This window comes from Myotis nattereri, assembly GCF_964212035.1.
Source record: "Myotis nattereri genome assembly, chromosome: 7".
NCBI lineage: Eukaryota > Metazoa > Chordata > Mammalia > Chiroptera > Vespertilionidae > Myotis > Myotis nattereri.
The window spans coordinates 14844777-14862712 of NC_138082.1; the positions used below are offsets into that span (position 1 = coordinate 14844777).

The following is a 17936-nucleotide window of genomic DNA, read 5'->3' on the forward strand; positions in this document are numbered from 1 at the left end:
ACAGCTACATAAAAAGGTGCTCGATGTCACCAGTCACCAGGGAAATGCAAATTAAAACCACAATGAGGTATCACCTTGCACCTGTTGCAATGGCTATTCTAGAAAAGATAAATAAGTGTAAGTGAGGATGTGGAGAAAAGGGAACTCTTGTGCAATGTTGGTAGGAATGTAAATTGGGGAAGCCACTCTGAAAACAGTATGAAGTTTCCTCAAAAAAATCAAAAATAGAACTACCATATGATCCAGCAATTCCACTTCTGGATATTTATCTGAAGAAATGGAAAACACTAACTCAAAAAAGGCTTAGCATCCCCATGTTCACTGTAGCATTATTCACAATAGCCAAGATATGGAAACAGCCTAACGTCCATGCTGGGCAATGGATGAAGACAATGTGGTATATTACACAGTGGAATATTATTCAGCCATAAAAAGAAGAAAATCTTGCCATTTGCTACAACATATGCAGATCTTGAAGGCACGATGCTAAGTGGAATAAATCAGACTGAGGAAGACAAATACTGTATGATCTCAATTCTATGTGGAATTTAAACACACACACACACACACACACACACACACACACACACACCCAAGCTCACAGATACAGAGAACAGATTGGTGGTTGCCAGAAGCGTCCGGGGGTGGGAGTGGGAGGTTGAAATGAGTGAAGCTGGTCAAAAGATATAAACTTCTGGCTATAAACTAGATCAGTCATAGGGATGTAATATACCGCATGTTGGCTACAGTTAATATTGTATTGCATATTTAAACGTTGCTAAGGGATCTTAAAAGTTCTCACCAAAAGAGAAAAATTATTGTGTGGTGATGGATGTTAAGTAGACATGTGGTGATCATTTTGCAAAATATAAAAATACTGAACCAGCTTTTCCCTGTGGGAGCCACGGGCTTGAGAGGAGCGTGGCCTTTACTCCACACCATGGCGTGTGCTCATCCACTGATACCAGTGTGCTCCGAAAGGGGAGTCACCTGGCAAAATGTCACTGCCTGCTGCGTTCAAGGATCCGTTCAACCAGATATTGGGAACTTTGTTCACACAACTTGTGTAAGAACACCAGGCAGCTCTATGCTGTCACGAGAACTGGCAGGTCATCAAGCCAGTGCTGAGTCTGGGGGTGCTGGCAGAGCTGCGCCTCGAGTTCCCAGAGTTCAAGGAGGTGGGACTCACCGTTCTGGCCAGGTGCTTTTGGAAATATGAGTCTTGAGGGGGGAGGGGCGCGTTTGCACTAACCAACATCTGGCGCCATTGGCACTGTCGCGTGAACACAACACAACATCAGTGTGCCATCGGCTTTGCCCTGGCTGCCTTGGCCTTCCCAACGTTGTCATGTCTAAAGGATGGTATTGAGGAAGTTCCTGAACTTCCTTGGGTGGCAGAAGATAACACTGAAGGCCACTAGAAGACCAAGGAGGCTGTTTTGCTTCTTAAGAAATGTTTAAGGCCTGGAATGATAGCAAAAAGGTCTATGCCTCTCAGTGAATGAGAGCTGGTAAGGGGAAAATGAGAAACTGTCGCCGTATCCAGCACAGGAACCTTGCTTCATCTACAACGAGGACAACGGTATCATCAAAGCCTTCAGAAACATCCCTGGAATTATTCTGCTTAATGGAAGCAAACCGAACATTTTGAAACTTGCTGCTGGTGGGCAGGTAGACTACAAGTGCTTTCCGCAAGTTAGATGGTCCGTACGGCCACGCGGAGTAACTACACCTTCCCATGCGCTCGATGCTCAGTTCAGACCTGAGCAGAAGCTTGAAAAGCCCAGAGATCCAAAGAGCCCTCCAGCACCATGCAAGAAGGTTCACAGCAGAGACCTGAAGAAGAATCCCCCGAAAAACCTGAAAATCATGTTGAAGCTAAACCCCTATGCAAAGACCACGCACGGAATCACCATTCTCTCCAGGCCAAGAACCACAAGCTCCGGGTGGATGAGGCAGCAGCAGCAGCAGCGCTAGAAGCTAAATCAGATGAGAAGGGGGTTCCAGGCAAGAAGCCTGTGGCCGGGAAGGAAGGAGGCTGTTGGCGTTACGAAGCAGAAGCCTTGGTGGGAAAAAAGGCTGCAGCTACCAAGAAGCCAGCAGCCGAGAAGCCTGCAGGGAGAAAACCCACCACGGAAGAAAAGGTATCTGTGGCATAAACTTAAAGGTGTTTACTCCCTAAAGGTCAAATCACTTTGGAAAGCCGATTTTATTTTTTAAAATACATTTTTATTGATTTCAGAGAAATAGGGAGAGGGAGAGAGAGTCAGAAACATCAATGAAGGGAGAGAATCACTGATTGGCTGCCTCCTGCATGCCCCCTCCCGGGGATCGAGCCAGCAACCTGAGCATGTGCCCTTGACCGGAATCAAACCCGGGACCCTTCAGTCCGCAGGCCCACGCTCTATCCACTGAGCCAAACCAGCTAGGGCTGGACAGCAAATTTTAAATAAAGACCTGATCAAAGGTAGTGAGAAACATGAAAAAAAGATTGAGCCGAAACCGGTTTGGCTCAGTGGATAGAGCGTCGGCCTACGGACTGAAAGGTCCCAGGTTCGATTCCGGTCAAAGGCATGTACCTGGGTTGCGGGCACATCCCCAGTGGGAGATGTGCAGGAGGCAGCTGATTGACGTTTCTGAGTCTCTATCTCTCTCCCTTCCTCACTGTGAAAAATCAATAAAATATATTTTAAAAAAAAGATTGAATCATTATGTTGTGCACCTGCAATTAATACAATGTTATATGTCAATTATACCTCAATTAAATATATCATTCACGGGAATTCAAAGATGACACTTCTCAAAATGAAAACAGGATAGAGTAAGAGTGAAGCGGGAAGAAGCATCTGGGTGGTGACAGTGGGAGAACATGGTGATTGTGTGGATAATGTCTGTGGGAGAGTTAAACTCTATTTTGCGGTTTGACTGCAAACAGCTGTGAAGGCTCACACCTGCCTCTCCTTGCCCCACACCTGGGCAGGCTGCTAGGAAGCCAAGTGTTCCCCCTTCAGCACCTCAAGGAGATCAAACCATGTCTCCTGTCTACCTATGGGAATCCTTACCCAGAACTCCCACCCCAGCCACATAAAAGCTCACGTGAGGCTGCTTTCCTCTCTCCGGCATTTGGGATCTGCGCGGAGATCTCAGCTCCACCCCAGGGACCTCAATTATGTAAGTCATAAACGTTTTTATACCTTCAAAAAATTCCGTGCTTTTTGGATATTTAAATAAGGAATACAAATTGCCACTTTTATAATGTTTAAATTTTTTAAAAAACCAGTGACGGCTCTATAAAGAATGGCTTTAGAAATATATACATGCAATTTGCATATGCATATGTAAGCATTGTAAAAATGTAGAAAAGCCTTCATGGTTTTGGTTTTATATGACTTGTGCTTTCACTCGTCCACAACATGTTTATTTTCACAAAAGTTCTTTGGAAGTCGCCTATCAGTGAACATATCGCGCCTGCATCAGACTCGGTGCTTGTATCCAAGGAGACCTGTGTGTCTAATCAGAATGTTTCCTGACTTATGGTTTTTTGAGGTTCTGGAAGGTAACACTGCCCCAATTAGAATGACTTATAAGATATGCAGAGTGTCAACAGCCGTATCTAATGCCAGGCAATTTAAGGTGGTTTTTGTTTACATAATTATCACCGAATTCTAGACATTTAATCTTATCTCTTTAAATACCTAACTGGGAGTTAGTAAGTAAGCAATCAGCTAGAATGCACGTTTCATTTTTCTATGAATCTCACCTAAACGTTTTCAATGCCCCTTCCCAGCTCTGCTGGGCCGGCCTTTCTCCCTCCTGCCTGTCAGGAGTGACTTACCCGCCCGCTCCATCCCCGCAGGCACATTACTTGATCCCCTTCACCTGGCTGGTCTGGACATTCCAACAGTGTCCGACTGTGTTGTGTAGTCAATAGGAGGAGAAACAGCTTTGGTATCAGATTTAAAAAGTCCCGTCCCCATCTGTTCAGAGGTCTCGGCCATTTCACGTCACCCCAGGCACTGGGCAGAGGAAGGATGTTCCTCAACCTGAATGTTTTTAACCACTCAGTGTGGTGTCACGCCAAAGGAAAGTCTATGAACTGACTAACCTGCCTTAGACTTGGCCTTAAGAAAGAAATGGAAACGGTGGTTTTACAACAGGACATTCAAATATAATCAAAGAGAAACGAGTTTTGAATAGTATGTCCACCTGTGAGTGACATGTCAGAGGCGTGGTAAAAGCTAAATGGAAAAGTGCCCTAAGAAGGAAAGCCCAGTAAGCGGCCCGCTTCCAGGGCTGAGGACGGAGGGTCTGTGATCGGGCCCAGCGTCGAACGTCCCTCTCTGTGCCACCCCGATAGTGGGCCTTCCTCCCTCTGGCAATTCTGTACGCCAGGCCAGAAGAGACTCATCAACATTCATTTGCGACTGCTGGGAGCTCTCGTAAAGGGAAAACTTTCAAACAGGTCAGAACTTTGTATGAGTGTAGAGCAGTGGTTCTCAACCTTCTGGCCCTTTAAATACAGCTCCTCGTGTTGTGACCCAACCATAAAATTATTTTCGTTGCTATTTCATAACTGTAATGTTGCTACTGTTATGAATCGTAATGTAAATATCTGATGTGCAGGATGGTCTCAGGCGACCCCTGTGAAAGGGTTGTTCAACCGCCAAAGGGGTCGCGACCCACCAGTTGAGAACCGCTGGTGTAGAGGTTTCAGTTGTCCTTGGGCACCCTGTCCTTCAGCAGCATGGGTAACTGAAGAGAATTAGTGCCTCACAATCGTGTGTGTGTGTGTGTGTGTGTGTGTGTGTGTGTGTGTGTAGAGAGAGAGTTCGCTCAGCTAACTGAAACTCCAAGCAGTTGTAGAGTAGCTTATGAAAACTGGAAGAGGTTTCATTGGTCTCTTTTATTATATATTTCCTTAAATTGAGGTATAAGATACACAGGTAAAGTGCACAGATCTCAAGTGCACAACTCAGTGAATTTTAAACATGTATGTGAAACAACTATTGTCCCATCTGTGCTCTTGGCTTCCAGCTCCAACCCCTCCAACCCATGCTCTATGCTACCACGAGAGGATCTTAGAAAATACAGATGTGACCAAACAGTAAGAATAATGGCATCAGCTGTTACACCTCCCCCACAGCAGTGACTGTTTAACATGTGCCAGTTGCTGCTCTGAGCTCTTTAATGCCTTATCTCCTTTAAGATAAGACAAGTCATGCACTTAGCACATTGCCAGCCATACAGTGAGCATTAAATAGTAACTACAGTGGGGCCTTGACTTACGAGTTTAATTCGTTCTGAGAGTGAGCTCGTTAAGGAGCTCGTTAAATTACTCTATCAACTCAATGCAAAAAATCTGCTGAGAGACAGCTGGTATCTCAAAAAACTCATTAGTCGGGACACTCGTAAGTCAAGGCCCCACTGTATTACTACTATTATTTATGTACAGGAGCCCAAAGAGGTCAGTATTTTTATCATTACCAATTTATAGGTGAAAAACTTGAGTCTTACAAGGCTTGAGTCCTTTGCCCATGGTTGCTCTGCTTAAACGTGCAGAGGAGGGAGCTGGACTCCCGAGCCCAGGGCTAACCACTAGGCTTCAGTGCCACCTTAGAGCTGGCATTTCTTTAATGAAACCCCTGAAGCCTCTTCAGCTGCTATAGGATAAGGTCTCACCTCCTTCGTGTGCCCCGCCCCGCCTGGTCTTCCCACAAGCCTGTCTTCCCACACTTGCTTCCAGTTTCTACCTACCATCTGTTCCTCTGCTCTGGGGATGACTGTCTACTCATTCTTCCCTGGAAAAGTTTTGATCTTAGTAAATATCATTCACCGCTATCATCACGCATGAGTTCTGAAAGCTTTCCGTATTTATTTCTAATTCTTACTGCAGCTACCCACAATAAGTAGTACATAGTCATTTTACAGCTAAATAAACAGAAACACAGAAAGATGAAGGGTCTGGCTTCATGGTGAGAGCACCAATATCCCTCACAACTGGAGTGTGAACCCAGGACACCTGACTCCAGGGCTCGGTCCTTCCCACGCCACCACCCCTTTCACTCCTGCCTCAAATGCCACTTACTTTCAAAGGCATTTGGTACTTGGCCACCAGCTAGGCCCCTCTTGCTCTGTGCCTTCCACAGGTATAAACAGGTCACCAATTAAGGAGGAATGGCTCTTGCTTCATTTCCATCCTAGGCCTTTCCAAGTGCAGGCAACTTTTGCGTTAACAAAACTGAAACAGAGTATTTCTGGAATATTCCTACTGCAGGCCCTAGAAGCAAACATTTAAATTACAACTTTGTCCAAGCAAAATGGCAAATCTTTGGCCAGATGGGGTTATGGTCTAATGGCATGAAGGCAGAGGGCAGAAGGAGAAGTTGCTGCCAGTTAAACACCACATACGCTTTATGAGAACCTCTAGGGGACGTGGGATTCAGGAGCTCCTGGGACACTGTAATTCCTGAAGGATGAGCCAGCGGCTCTCCAAACATGAGGACAATGGAGGATGACTCTGTGGGCAGCCAGAAAGGCCATGCTGGGCAATTTTTGAAGTGATCTTGAAAAGCATTTTATTATTGGAATAGCTAACATTCTTGTTGATGATGTAGAAGAAAAAACAACCACCACCACCACCCAAGCATCCGAACATTTGGTGTATGTTCAGCTTCTGTATCTCAGGAGTGAATATTAATGTGCAATCTGTAAAGTCGCACAAGTCGACAGGAAGTGGCTGGCCCTGCGGTGGCCTCCTGACAAGCTCTGGAAGCTCTGGCTGTGATTACCCAATCATACTTGTATTTAAGATGGTTAAATGCCTTTTTGCATATATTTAAACTCCATATGTATATTTTCAAGCTCTGAGCTACCTAAAGAGTCTCATTGTTGAGGAAAAAAGTACAAGTATCCAACTTGGAACAGCATAATTATGGAAATAATTTAAAAGGTAAATTGGGCTGACAGGGTGATTCCAAAGTCGACCTGGAGGAATAAAAGAGCAGGCCCAAGTCAGACAATGGTGTAAAACAGTATGTGGCTGTATTTGGGCTTCCGGACATGAAAATATATCATAATATTTAAGTAATTGGAACTGGCATGATTGGGATTGAGGAAGTAGAAATGATTGGTCAGAAGCAGACTCCAGGACACACATGTAATTAAATTATGATGAATCTGAAGTCGAAAGTCAACACAGACAGCACGGATCATTAAAAAGTGGAGCAGCAATGACTGCTTAACAGTTTGGCGGGGAAATCAAGCTACAACTTCACAAAGTAAAATAAATCCCAGAAATTTGTTAGTAAATGTATAAATAAACTGTTTAAAAATGTACAAGGAAATGCAAAATATCATTTATCTAACCTGAACATGGGGAAGGCTATGCAAGTTTTAAAGCTACAGAAAAAAACACACAAGGAAAAAGTGAACAGATCTGAAAACATACACGTTGTAAACTTCTGTTTATAAAAAATAAAAAAGTCACATATAAAATCTAAGGGCAAACAATAAAACTAGGGAAAATATCACACACAGTGTTGATAGCCTACTATATAAAGAATTCATATAAATTTACTGAAAAGATAGTTTGCCCTCACATGGACAAAAGACATGATCAAACAATTCATTAAAAAATAGCCCTAGCTGGTTTGGCTTAGTGGATAGAGCATCAGCCCATGGACTGAAGGGTTGCAGGATGCAGGCTTGATCCTCAGCCCTTGTCAGGGTGCACGTGGGAGGCAACTACTCAATGTGTCTCTCGCACATGGATGTTTTTCTCTCTATCTCTCCCTCTCCCTTCCACTCTCTTTAAAATCAACGGAAAAATATCCTTGGATGAAAGTTAAAAAAGAAAGAAAAAGTAGTAGTAAAACATAAAAAATATTTAGACTACAAGTGATAAAAAAAATAATCAAACAATGAGAAATCTTTTTTTTTTGGTCTCTAAAATGACCCAAACTATGTGTGTGTGTTTTAAATGATGATTGCTAATGGTTCAGTGATATAAGGGAGAACATGTTTATACTGTTGGTGGGTATAACAATAGTAAATTGTATCCAGAGCTTTTAAAAAATTCAAATCCTCTGACTATAGTAGTCCTTCTTCTGAATATATCTTAATCAGAAGCTAAAGTTTTTACAGGATGTATATTATCATGCTATTTATAATACAAAATTGAAAACCCCTAAATGTCCAACCAAAAGAAGAATGTATTTATCTATAGCCGATGAGATCTTATACAGGAATTCAGAATAGCTAGTGCTTCTGAAAATTATTTAATATGTTAAAAAAAAGATAAAAACTTACATACTGTGAAGAATGAGCCACGTTTTATATCTAGACATGCCCAGAAAAGAACTAGCTGATAGGTCCCTACCTACATGTTCACTGCGGTGGTGGACTAGTAATAATGCTGATAGCAGCAGTGGCCAGCACTAGCTGGGTATGTCATCTGGTTCAATCCTCTCATCATCCATAAGGATCTCACTACCCTTGCCTTACAGATGAGGACGCTGGGAAGTGGAACGCGGACTTGGGTCTGCCAAGGGCTGGGATCTGAACCTCTCTGCCATGCTGCCTGATGACTATTTTCTCTACTTCCCCAATTCTCTGTAATGAGTATAATATGCATTTATAATCTGGAGAAACTTTCTAAAAAGCTATTTGGGGCTAAGGGGGCCTGTGACTCTTCCCCTTGACAGTGGGTGGCTCTTCCATCTTCTATCCCTTTCTCCTCCTCTCTCCAGTGTAAACCATGGAGTCACTGGGCCTGGCCTGGGGAGGGAGGGAGGGAGGCCTCCGTGCAGGGCGGCGCCGTCCGATGTCCGAAGGCTGGTTTGGTCTGGCTTTTCTTTCCTCTGCCTCCCTCTTTTCCTTCCCTCCCGCCGACCCCTAGGCTTTCGAGAACCCCTGGGAATAAGCCTGGTTCAAGGTTCTGGTTTAACAAAAACAAAACGGGGCATCCTGGGGTTAACTCTGGGCTGGCCTTTCACAGTTCTATGATTAAATAGCATTTTTCAGTGGTTCTGCCTTTAAACTCAAACCCTTTTAAAGAGAAATTTAAGGAGAGCAAAACATAGGAAACAGTGCCAAATGCCAATAACATATTTTAGTCGTTTGGGGAATGGGCAGCTTTAGAAACCGCAAATTCCCACTTATGCAAGGGCGACTTGAGCTTTTTTCTTTATTGCTTAGTGACAGAAGCCTGGCTTCAGACCATGGTCAGAGTTGTTCTCTCTTGTTTTCTTTCTCTCTCTGAAAACAGTTATAAGAGGTCTCAGTTATCACAACGAGAGTTGGCTAATCAAGTAACAGAAATCATCTACTGATGATGTGGTTAGTTCAGGCTAAAAGGCAGCTCCAAGTCTGTGTCTTGGTACCTGTTATACCTGCTCAGCAAGCTCGCTCAGGTGGATTGAATCATGCACTACACCTGGGAAGCTCCCCATGTGACTTCACCAGTTGGCAAGCCTTTGGTACCATGTGCTCAGCTGGGTGCTCTGGGTCCTTGCTTGCAAAGAAAGTGACTGAAAAGGGAAGATAGGATGTGTGTGCTGTTTTGTGACTGTGCTTTCCAAAACCATGGCTGACACAATAGAAAATGGAAAGAATCCCAGAGAACTCTTTTCTGTAGCCTTAGATCTATTCTATCAGGGATTAGAAAACCAAATAACAGAGTCCAGAGTCTTCTCAGCCCCACCATCAGAGCTAGATTAAGGTGTGGCCGAGCAGTCCCAGGGCATGAAGTAACACACTGAACTACATCATAACCAAATAAATTGCAAATAAGGTGCCGGTGAGCTCAGGTTCCCACAGGCACTCCTGATATTACCAGCAAATGAGCTAGTCCCACCTGAAGATAAGTAGAGAGCAGTGAAAATTTAAAAAATCCAACTGGCCCAGCTGGTGTGGCTCAGTGGTTGAGCATCAATCCATGAACCAGGAGGTCACAGTTCGATTCCCAGTCAGGGCACATGCCCAGGTTCTGGGCTTACTCCCCAGTCTCGGGGCATCCAGGAGGCAGCTGCACAATGGTTTTCTCTCATCGTTGATGTTTCTCTCTCTCGCTCCCTCTCCTTTCCTTTCTCTGAAATCAATAAAAACATATTTTAAAAACACAAAACCCCCAACTTAGCTATATATCGGGCACTAGCATTTTGGTGGTGAGCACATGTAAGGTGCATAGAACAACTGTAGGCCATGGGAATAGTCCTGAAATGAAGCAGCTGACAGTCATCTGAGTAAGCAATCAACTAACATGGGTGCAAGAGAGTAATTTTATTACATAAAGGTTAAAGTGGTCTGATTTGGTAAAAATTGCAAACAAAAAACCTAGAGAAAATAAAGAAAGAGGTATAAATGTATTTTTATTACTAGATAGTTAGATTCCCTTCCCCTATCTACTAAGTATATTACAAACTATTTTAGTACATATTTGAAAATGTTTAAAGAATATCAGTGAGTAGGATGCCAACCAATTAGCCTGCCTGGTGTCCACATACTGTATCTGGCCCTGCCTCTTGCAAGTACTCTAGGTCATGGCTACTCCCAAGAAAACAAAGATGACAATCTAATAGGCCTGCTCCAGGTCCCTTTATACAGAGTCATGATAGACTTAGAGTCAGATCAGAAACAAGGCATTGGCATCTGCTATTGAAACAGGCCATTGGGTAGAAGACGATGAGAACTTTCACAAAGGAAAGCCATGCAGGAGACACGGCTACTGGCCTTAGCCACCGACTTACACTTGCTAAGATATGTTTATTTCATTTTCACTTCCAATATGGAAAGCTCAGAGCACAATTTAGAAATACTTCAATAGTCACTTTGGATAGAGTGTCAGCCCACAAACCGAAGGGTCCCGGGTTCAATTCTGGTCAAGGGCATGTACCTCAGTTGCAGGCTTGATCCCTGGCCCTGCTTGGGGCCCGTGCAGGAGGCAACCAATCGATGTGTCACTCTCACATCGATGTTTCTCTCTGTCTCTCCTCCTCCCTTCCACTCTCTCTCAAAATCAATGGGAAAATATCCTCAGGTGAGGATTAACAACAACAAAAAAAGATAGAAGGCTACTCATCTGTCTTAGAGTTACTAAAATAAAAGCTCCACGCAAGCCAATAATATCCACTGCGTCTACAGAGTGACCCAGGTACTTGGGAATATCTCGGCCTGAGAGCTAACTAGTTCTTACTTTCTTGCATTGAGCAGTGACTATGGTAATGATCTTGTTGCTTTGGGTTTGCTGGCTTTGAACTTGCTAGATCTTCCATAGCTAACTCAGAACATCCTGAAAAACCACCTTAAAAACCTGCTGGAGTCTTTGAACTCTGCTTCTTGTTTGTGCTTTGGCCCTACAGTTAACCCTTCCGACTCTAGCCTCCTTGGTATTGGGTACCTTAGGCCTCCTGCTCTCCCTCTTACACATCTTTCTACATCTCCCATGGCCTCTTTCCAGACCAGCTCTGAAACCTTATGTAAAACAATGCTAGTCAAAGCAATGAAGAACAGAAAAAGTGACCTTCTAGAATCTTTTAAAATATGTCCAAGATTTTTAATTTCTCTATTCTCCAGAGTCCCACTAACAGCAGCAGCAACATTAAAGGGGAGTTGGGGGGGAAGAGTGACTATTTAAGCATTTCTAAATTGTGCTCTGAGCTTTTCATACTGGAAGTGAAAATGAAATAAACATATCCTAGCAAATGTAAGTAGGTAAGTAAGGATTGGCTGCAATAACTAGGTATTTCAGATACTTCATCTTTCAAAAATTATTTCATTAATAATTAGTATTACAGTCCTGATAGGAAAACTACACACTTAATAGACATAAGAGAATTTCACAAGCAGGAGCTCTTTAATAATTTCCCTGAAGAAAATGCTTGAATGCACTTTAGAAAGATTGGTATGGTTCCACATCGCCCTTCCTAAAGTACTCAAGACTGCTAGGCAACTGAGAGGCCTCATACCATGAATATGGTACCCAAACTTTATGTTTTCTGGGTCACTACAACTTTTAAAAAGTTTACAATTTTTAACTTTGCCAAATAAGGACACTAAGAACAAAATCTATCATCTATCACCATCATTTCACAAGAAAGGAGGAAATTTTAACACCAAAAAAAAAAAAGAAAAAAAGAAAAGAAAAAGAAACAGTATGCTTTCAGGGAAAAAAAATATTTTAAACTGAATATGTGTGGTGCTATTGAAAATTCACCGCAGTATATTATTTTCCTCCATTTGTATGACCTGGTGAACACTCCATCCCAGATGAGCCCTTAACAACCCACAAGGGAAGTGGGAAGGTCTGTGATAAGAGAACAAGGGATCTTATTGTTTGCTAAAACCACTGCTTTAAAGTGAATTTCAAAACAGAAGAATGAGGACAGTGTTTCCCAAACTTCAGTCATGTGAAAACACCTTCACAAATGGCACTGGTGTTATTATTTACTTCATTGCAGTAGCGTCATTTGTTTACTTAAGTTAATTTAAAAGTGAAAGCCTTGTATGAATACCATAAGTGGAAAGCCAGTCTCTCTTGCCATAATATCAAGATAACACAACTGTGGGAAGGCCCGAGCTGGCAGCCAACGCTCTTTGGAAAGGAAGATTAGCAGGTGCTCGGAGTTCAAGTCATACCAGCCCCAGGATGAACTTCCTGTTTGATTTCACCTGAAGGACAGAAAGAGGACTAAAGAGAATAACCTTCTCATTATGGGATTAAATGTTATTTAATGCCACGACCATGTGCAGCCTCAGAGCATCTCCTGTACAAACTCATAGCATTTTGGTAGCCACTTATGAGCCCAGAGGTGTCCTTGAATAGTAATTAAAAGCACTGGCTAAATCAGTCTTCCCGAGTTCATTCTGAGACTTCTCTATGTACCAGTTAGCATGTTATTTATGGTCTCTGCCTCAGGTTTTCATCTATGAAATGGACATAACAGTAATACCACTTCACAGGTTGGCTGTGAGGATCAAATGAGTAGATACACATTAAGCTCTTAAAACCATAAGCGACACATTAAGAGTTTCAAAAATGTGAGCTATACTTATTATCTCATACTCTGAGGAGCATGAAAGGGCTAGGCTTATGTTAGACTATGCCAGGCATACAGGAATACAGTAACACGTTTCTGGGAAGAACATACAGCTCAGGGATAAAAGTGACAATTTCTTTGCTAACTTGAATTAAAAGAACTTGGTCCACATGCATTGAAGACAATTTATAGTTCATTTCGTTTACGTTTCCTCCCATGCCCCATTTTCTTGGGCAAGGGCAAGTCTGAATGGTATGTTTTTGTTTTTTTATGGCTCAGTAAACAATGTTTTTGACATAAAAAGGTCACACTGTAGAGAACAGCTTTCAGAATCTTAACTGAAAGTCACTCTTTGGGCAAACAATGCCATCCAAATACATTAGGTTTTAAATTATGAAATCAATGTTCCTTCTATTCAGAGTAAACAACAGAATTAATGTCAGATTGAACCCTCCGAGTGGCTACACATGTTATGATTTAATTCGTATTATGAAATACAGTAAGGGAGGACTTATCACCAAGTCATCAAATAAATACGCTAACATCAAAAAGCAGTAGTTCTAGGGGGCTCCTGAGATGGATTAGTTGGTCTTGAACAAGAAAGACACATATTAACATATCCTAAGCTGCTGCCTTTCATGTGTCTCATCCCTTTTGTCCCTGGAACTATATTTAGTACAGAGAGAACAAGGGCGCTGCCAGGGCAGTCAAGTAGAAAGAGAGGGTATTAATTTAGTGGGTCCTGGTCAAGGTTAGGGCATGAGATAGTGGACAAGTACATAGTTAGCTTATTAAAATAGAAGGTAGGGTCATATTGGAAACTTAATCTCTAGGGCTTACATTGAGTCTACCTTGACGGTGGCCTGACTACCAAGGACCCGGAGTTTAAGAGTATCTGTCTTCTTCAGTCCCTGTCCGCTTACGGTAGGACAGCATCTTCCCACTCTACAACATGCTTCTTGGTAGCATCTTTATCGCTTTCCTTTCCTTTCCCCTTTGGCTGTTTCCTCCTCCAGCGTGTCCAGTTGAGCACTTCAGGTTTTCTTTTATGTTGTCAAGAATCCCCGTTTGTAATTTGTCTCCCGTTTCTCCACCAACCTCTTCACTGCCAGGCTGCTTCTCTTCTCATTACACCAAGTTATGGTCCTCATTTGCTTTGCTCTTTCAGGTGGGTCTCTCAACGTTTCTATTGAATTCTGCTTCAAAGATTAACTATTCTTTTCTTGAAAATGTTACCTTTCCTTTCCTACTTCTCTTCTTCCTCCCACACTGTCAAGGACATTAAAAAAAAAATTCCTTCATTCTTATTATGTCTATAAGCAACAGAATGTTCCAGAACCTGAAAGTGGAACTGGGTCACATCTTTTAATTTTCCTTTTCCCCTTTTCCCCAGGACCTACTTCTTTTAGAAGGCTTATCTTGAGTACTTTCAGAGACCAAACAGAGGAGAATAAGAGCAAATGTGAGGCAGTGAAAACTCCTTTCCCCTTCCTTTACTAAATTTGCATCTGGTCTGGGTATCTCATCAAAAAGAGTGCCCAGGACTGGTGGCTGTCAATAAATCTTAACTACTAGTGGTGGCTCTAGCTTCTAGTGAGTTCTACACCCTACCTATAAATGGCCTCTATGTTCTGGGGTAAACTAACTCTTCTAGAGCTGTCTGACCACTTTACAATGATCTGAATGGGTCATTGATGAAGGTATAATAGTGTCCCAGAAATGTCACTTTACCATCAAAATAAGGAGGAAAATCTTATACAGTCGGGAGGAGTCTGCAGTGGGTGTGGCACTATTCCAGGTACTGGGGATATGGGTGGACAGCTCAGATGAGGCCCCCCTCTCCTGGAGCAATGACTTCTGAGAGTATTTGAAGGCCAAGGAAAATGACCCCAGTCACATGGTCAAGGAAGCCAGGTTACAGCCATCCCATTAAGGAAGAGGGGGATCAATTCGTTGGTGGATGGGGCACTATACTAGCCAATGCTCCACCTCTCTGAACTAGGAGACACATTTACAAGTGGGCAGGAGGTTAAAAAAAAAATCCTAACCCAACCCAAAAGATAATGGGAATCATCTGTGCTGCTCTCATGTGCAAACCTATAATTTATGGGAAGATGGGAAAGAGAAAGTCCCTGAGGAGGCCTAGCCAAGTTTTGTGGTGAAAACTCAACTGTACTCCAAGCTCAGACTGGAAGAGGTGGGGGTGGAGAGGAGCAAGAAGCCACAGCAAAAATAACACATCTTGAGGCAGCCAGCTCCCTCCCTTCTCCCCAGTCCCAATGCCATTCCTGGGCCAATGCCTCCCTCCCTTCCTCCGGCCACCCTGGCCCTCCCCTACTCACAGGTTATAACTTTTTCCTCTTTGTTTTTCATTCATTATTTAAGAATCTCGAACTGGCTGTAGTCCTCATACTCCCTGTCACAAGGTAGTGCCCGCAATATAAATTACAGGGCATCCTGGGAATCAGATAGTTAGGATCAAGTGAGAATGTGTGCTTAATAAAATAAAATGGAGTTACTGGGAATTTTCAAATTATGGGAAGGCGACGATTTCCCTAAATAAGTGGTAGTATATAATATGTATTTGCATTGTTTGTGCACACTGACATATAAAGTAATTTGCTGTTAAGAATGTGCTATAAGACTTGATGATAGAAAGGCCATCATTCTTAAATGCAATGTTACTAAACAGTATCACCCCTACCAGATTCTGATTTTTTTTTTTTTTTAGAGAATAGTTTATTGATTTTTAGAGAGGAAGGGAGAAGAAACATCGATGTGAGTGCTCACCATCCATCAGCTGCCTCCTGCACACCCCCTACCGGGCGGGGATCAAGCCTGCAACCTAGCATGTGCCCTGACTGGCAATCGAACCAGCAACTTTTTGGTGCCCAGGAAGATGCCCCATCCCCTGAGCCACACCGGCCAGGGCCAGACTCTGGTTTTTGAGCTTCAGCTCTATACCATGATGACCACATAGTGTCTCTTCTGCTGCTTCTATTGGGCTGTCATCACTCAGCTTTATAATATGGCTTTTAAAGGGTATGATCACTAACACGTCAACTACTGTTTTCAAAGCATTTTCTTAAATTTCTAGTATCAGTGCTTGCTGGGACATTTGACAAAGCATTTTCACTACCCACTTTAATAATTTGCTAACATACTTCAATAAAGTTTCAATAGATGGTTTATTCATTTCCTTATTAGTCATATAAAGTAAATTATTAACCACGTCAGAGATGGAGAAATTGAGGTCATCTAAACTAGAAAAGATTGGTGGTGGTGGTAGAAATAGAGGCTGAAATAAATGTCCAATTGTCCAGGCAGGGAATCCCCTTTGTAACAGATCTGAGTTTCTAGCGTCAGTTAAGGTGTCCTTCCTATTCATTGGCAGCTTTCACTGTTAGAGAGAAAAAATACAGAGAAAGGAAGCACCTGTGGTCACAGAGTGTCTGATAAAGCCACACTACAGTGTCATAAATCAGCTGCACCTTGTTAATATGACCGAGAGGGACTTTCAACAACAGGCTCACAGAGCGTTCCCTGTGTGCCTGGCGTTCTTCTATGCATTTTACACATTTGTAACAACCTCACAACATTGTGGGTATCTACTTTCACCCCATTTCACAGATAAGGAAACTGAGGCACAACAAGTTTAAGATGCAGCTGAGATGCAAACCCAGGCTGTCTGGCTCTCAACCATTATGCTAGCCTGCCTTTCAGAGGGCATGCCGGAGCTAAACAACAGACTGCGGTTAATTAAAGGCTTACTGGAAAGGCAGCCCTACAGAGAAAACAAGAGATAAACGTTAGTGAGGTCTTCAGTTCACAAACGCTCCCTTACGCAATAACAGAGCCAGAGTTAACAGCGTCTTTTGAGTTCATTCTCATCCTTGCCTTCCTCTTCCTGTAACTGCCACATCCACTTACCTCGGACTTACCGGGCACTTCTTCTTGCCCGGGCCCTGCTCTTAGTGGTGGGGACCAGGATGAATAAGATAAAGACTTGATTCAAGGTTGGATCTTTCACTTATGGTTTATTTTAAAAGGCTCTTGGGAGCAGACCTGAGACTAAGTAACACAGGTGTATTGTAATATGGGAATGAGTAACATAGTCTTGGCAGAAACCATAAAATCTTCCCCTTCTGTGCCCAGCCCGGAGCTGAGGACAGCCACAAGGGGGGCTCTCCCAGCACCACCCACTAGACGTGTCTTGTCTCACACACGTTTTGAACTCATGCACCACGGTGTGTAGCGCCTCGCACTTAAATACTTGAGAGGCTGTAAAACACAGTCCGTCAGTCAAGGAGTGCCAGTAATTCCCTGAGGTGCTCATAACCATTGTTTAAGGTGATAGTATTCTTTTTTTTTATTGTGGTAAATAGACATGAAACTTACCATTCCCGCCATTTTTAGGTTTATCTCGTAATCACCGTTGGTCACACTTCGTTGATTACTTCCCTAAGTACCATGGCTTCTTCTCTCCTTCTAACCACTTCATGGGTAATAAAGTTGTAATTCAAGCAATAAGCTGGGTTTTCCCAACTGGCACCACTGGCCATGCTAGTATCTGAGAGAGACCCAGTTTGGGATGACTTCAGGCCTTGTGGTCCCCTGCCCTCCCCACCCTCGATAAATTCAGAAGCTACTCAGAGGTCTAAGGTTTCTTTGCCTCCCTCATCCGAAGCAGCTGAATCAACTTCTCTCTCCACCCCTTTCATTATCCCATTCCGTCCACCCCGTTGCCATCAGTAGGGTGGAGACGCATCGCTTATAAGTGTGCTGGAGAAAACCCCAGCAGCAAGAAACTAGAATAACTTGCTCCTGCTAACAAAACAAACCAGAAAACACAGTAGGGGCCAAGACCTCACAGTAGCCGAGTTCCAAATCCTTCCTTATCCT

The 17936-nt window shown here is 43.1% G+C and overlaps 1 protein-coding gene and 1 pseudogene across 2 annotated transcripts in view; one reads left to right on the forward strand and one right to left on the reverse strand.

The window, feature by feature from the left end:
* Positions 1 to 17936, reverse strand: part of PLEKHM3 (pleckstrin homology domain containing M3) — a 166333-nt gene that overhangs the window by 39051 nt on the left and 109346 nt on the right.
* Positions 941 to 2159, forward strand: LOC308522768 (large ribosomal subunit protein uL4-like; annotated as a pseudogene). Its single transcript has one exon. The product of its transcript is annotated as a large ribosomal subunit protein uL4-like (transcript).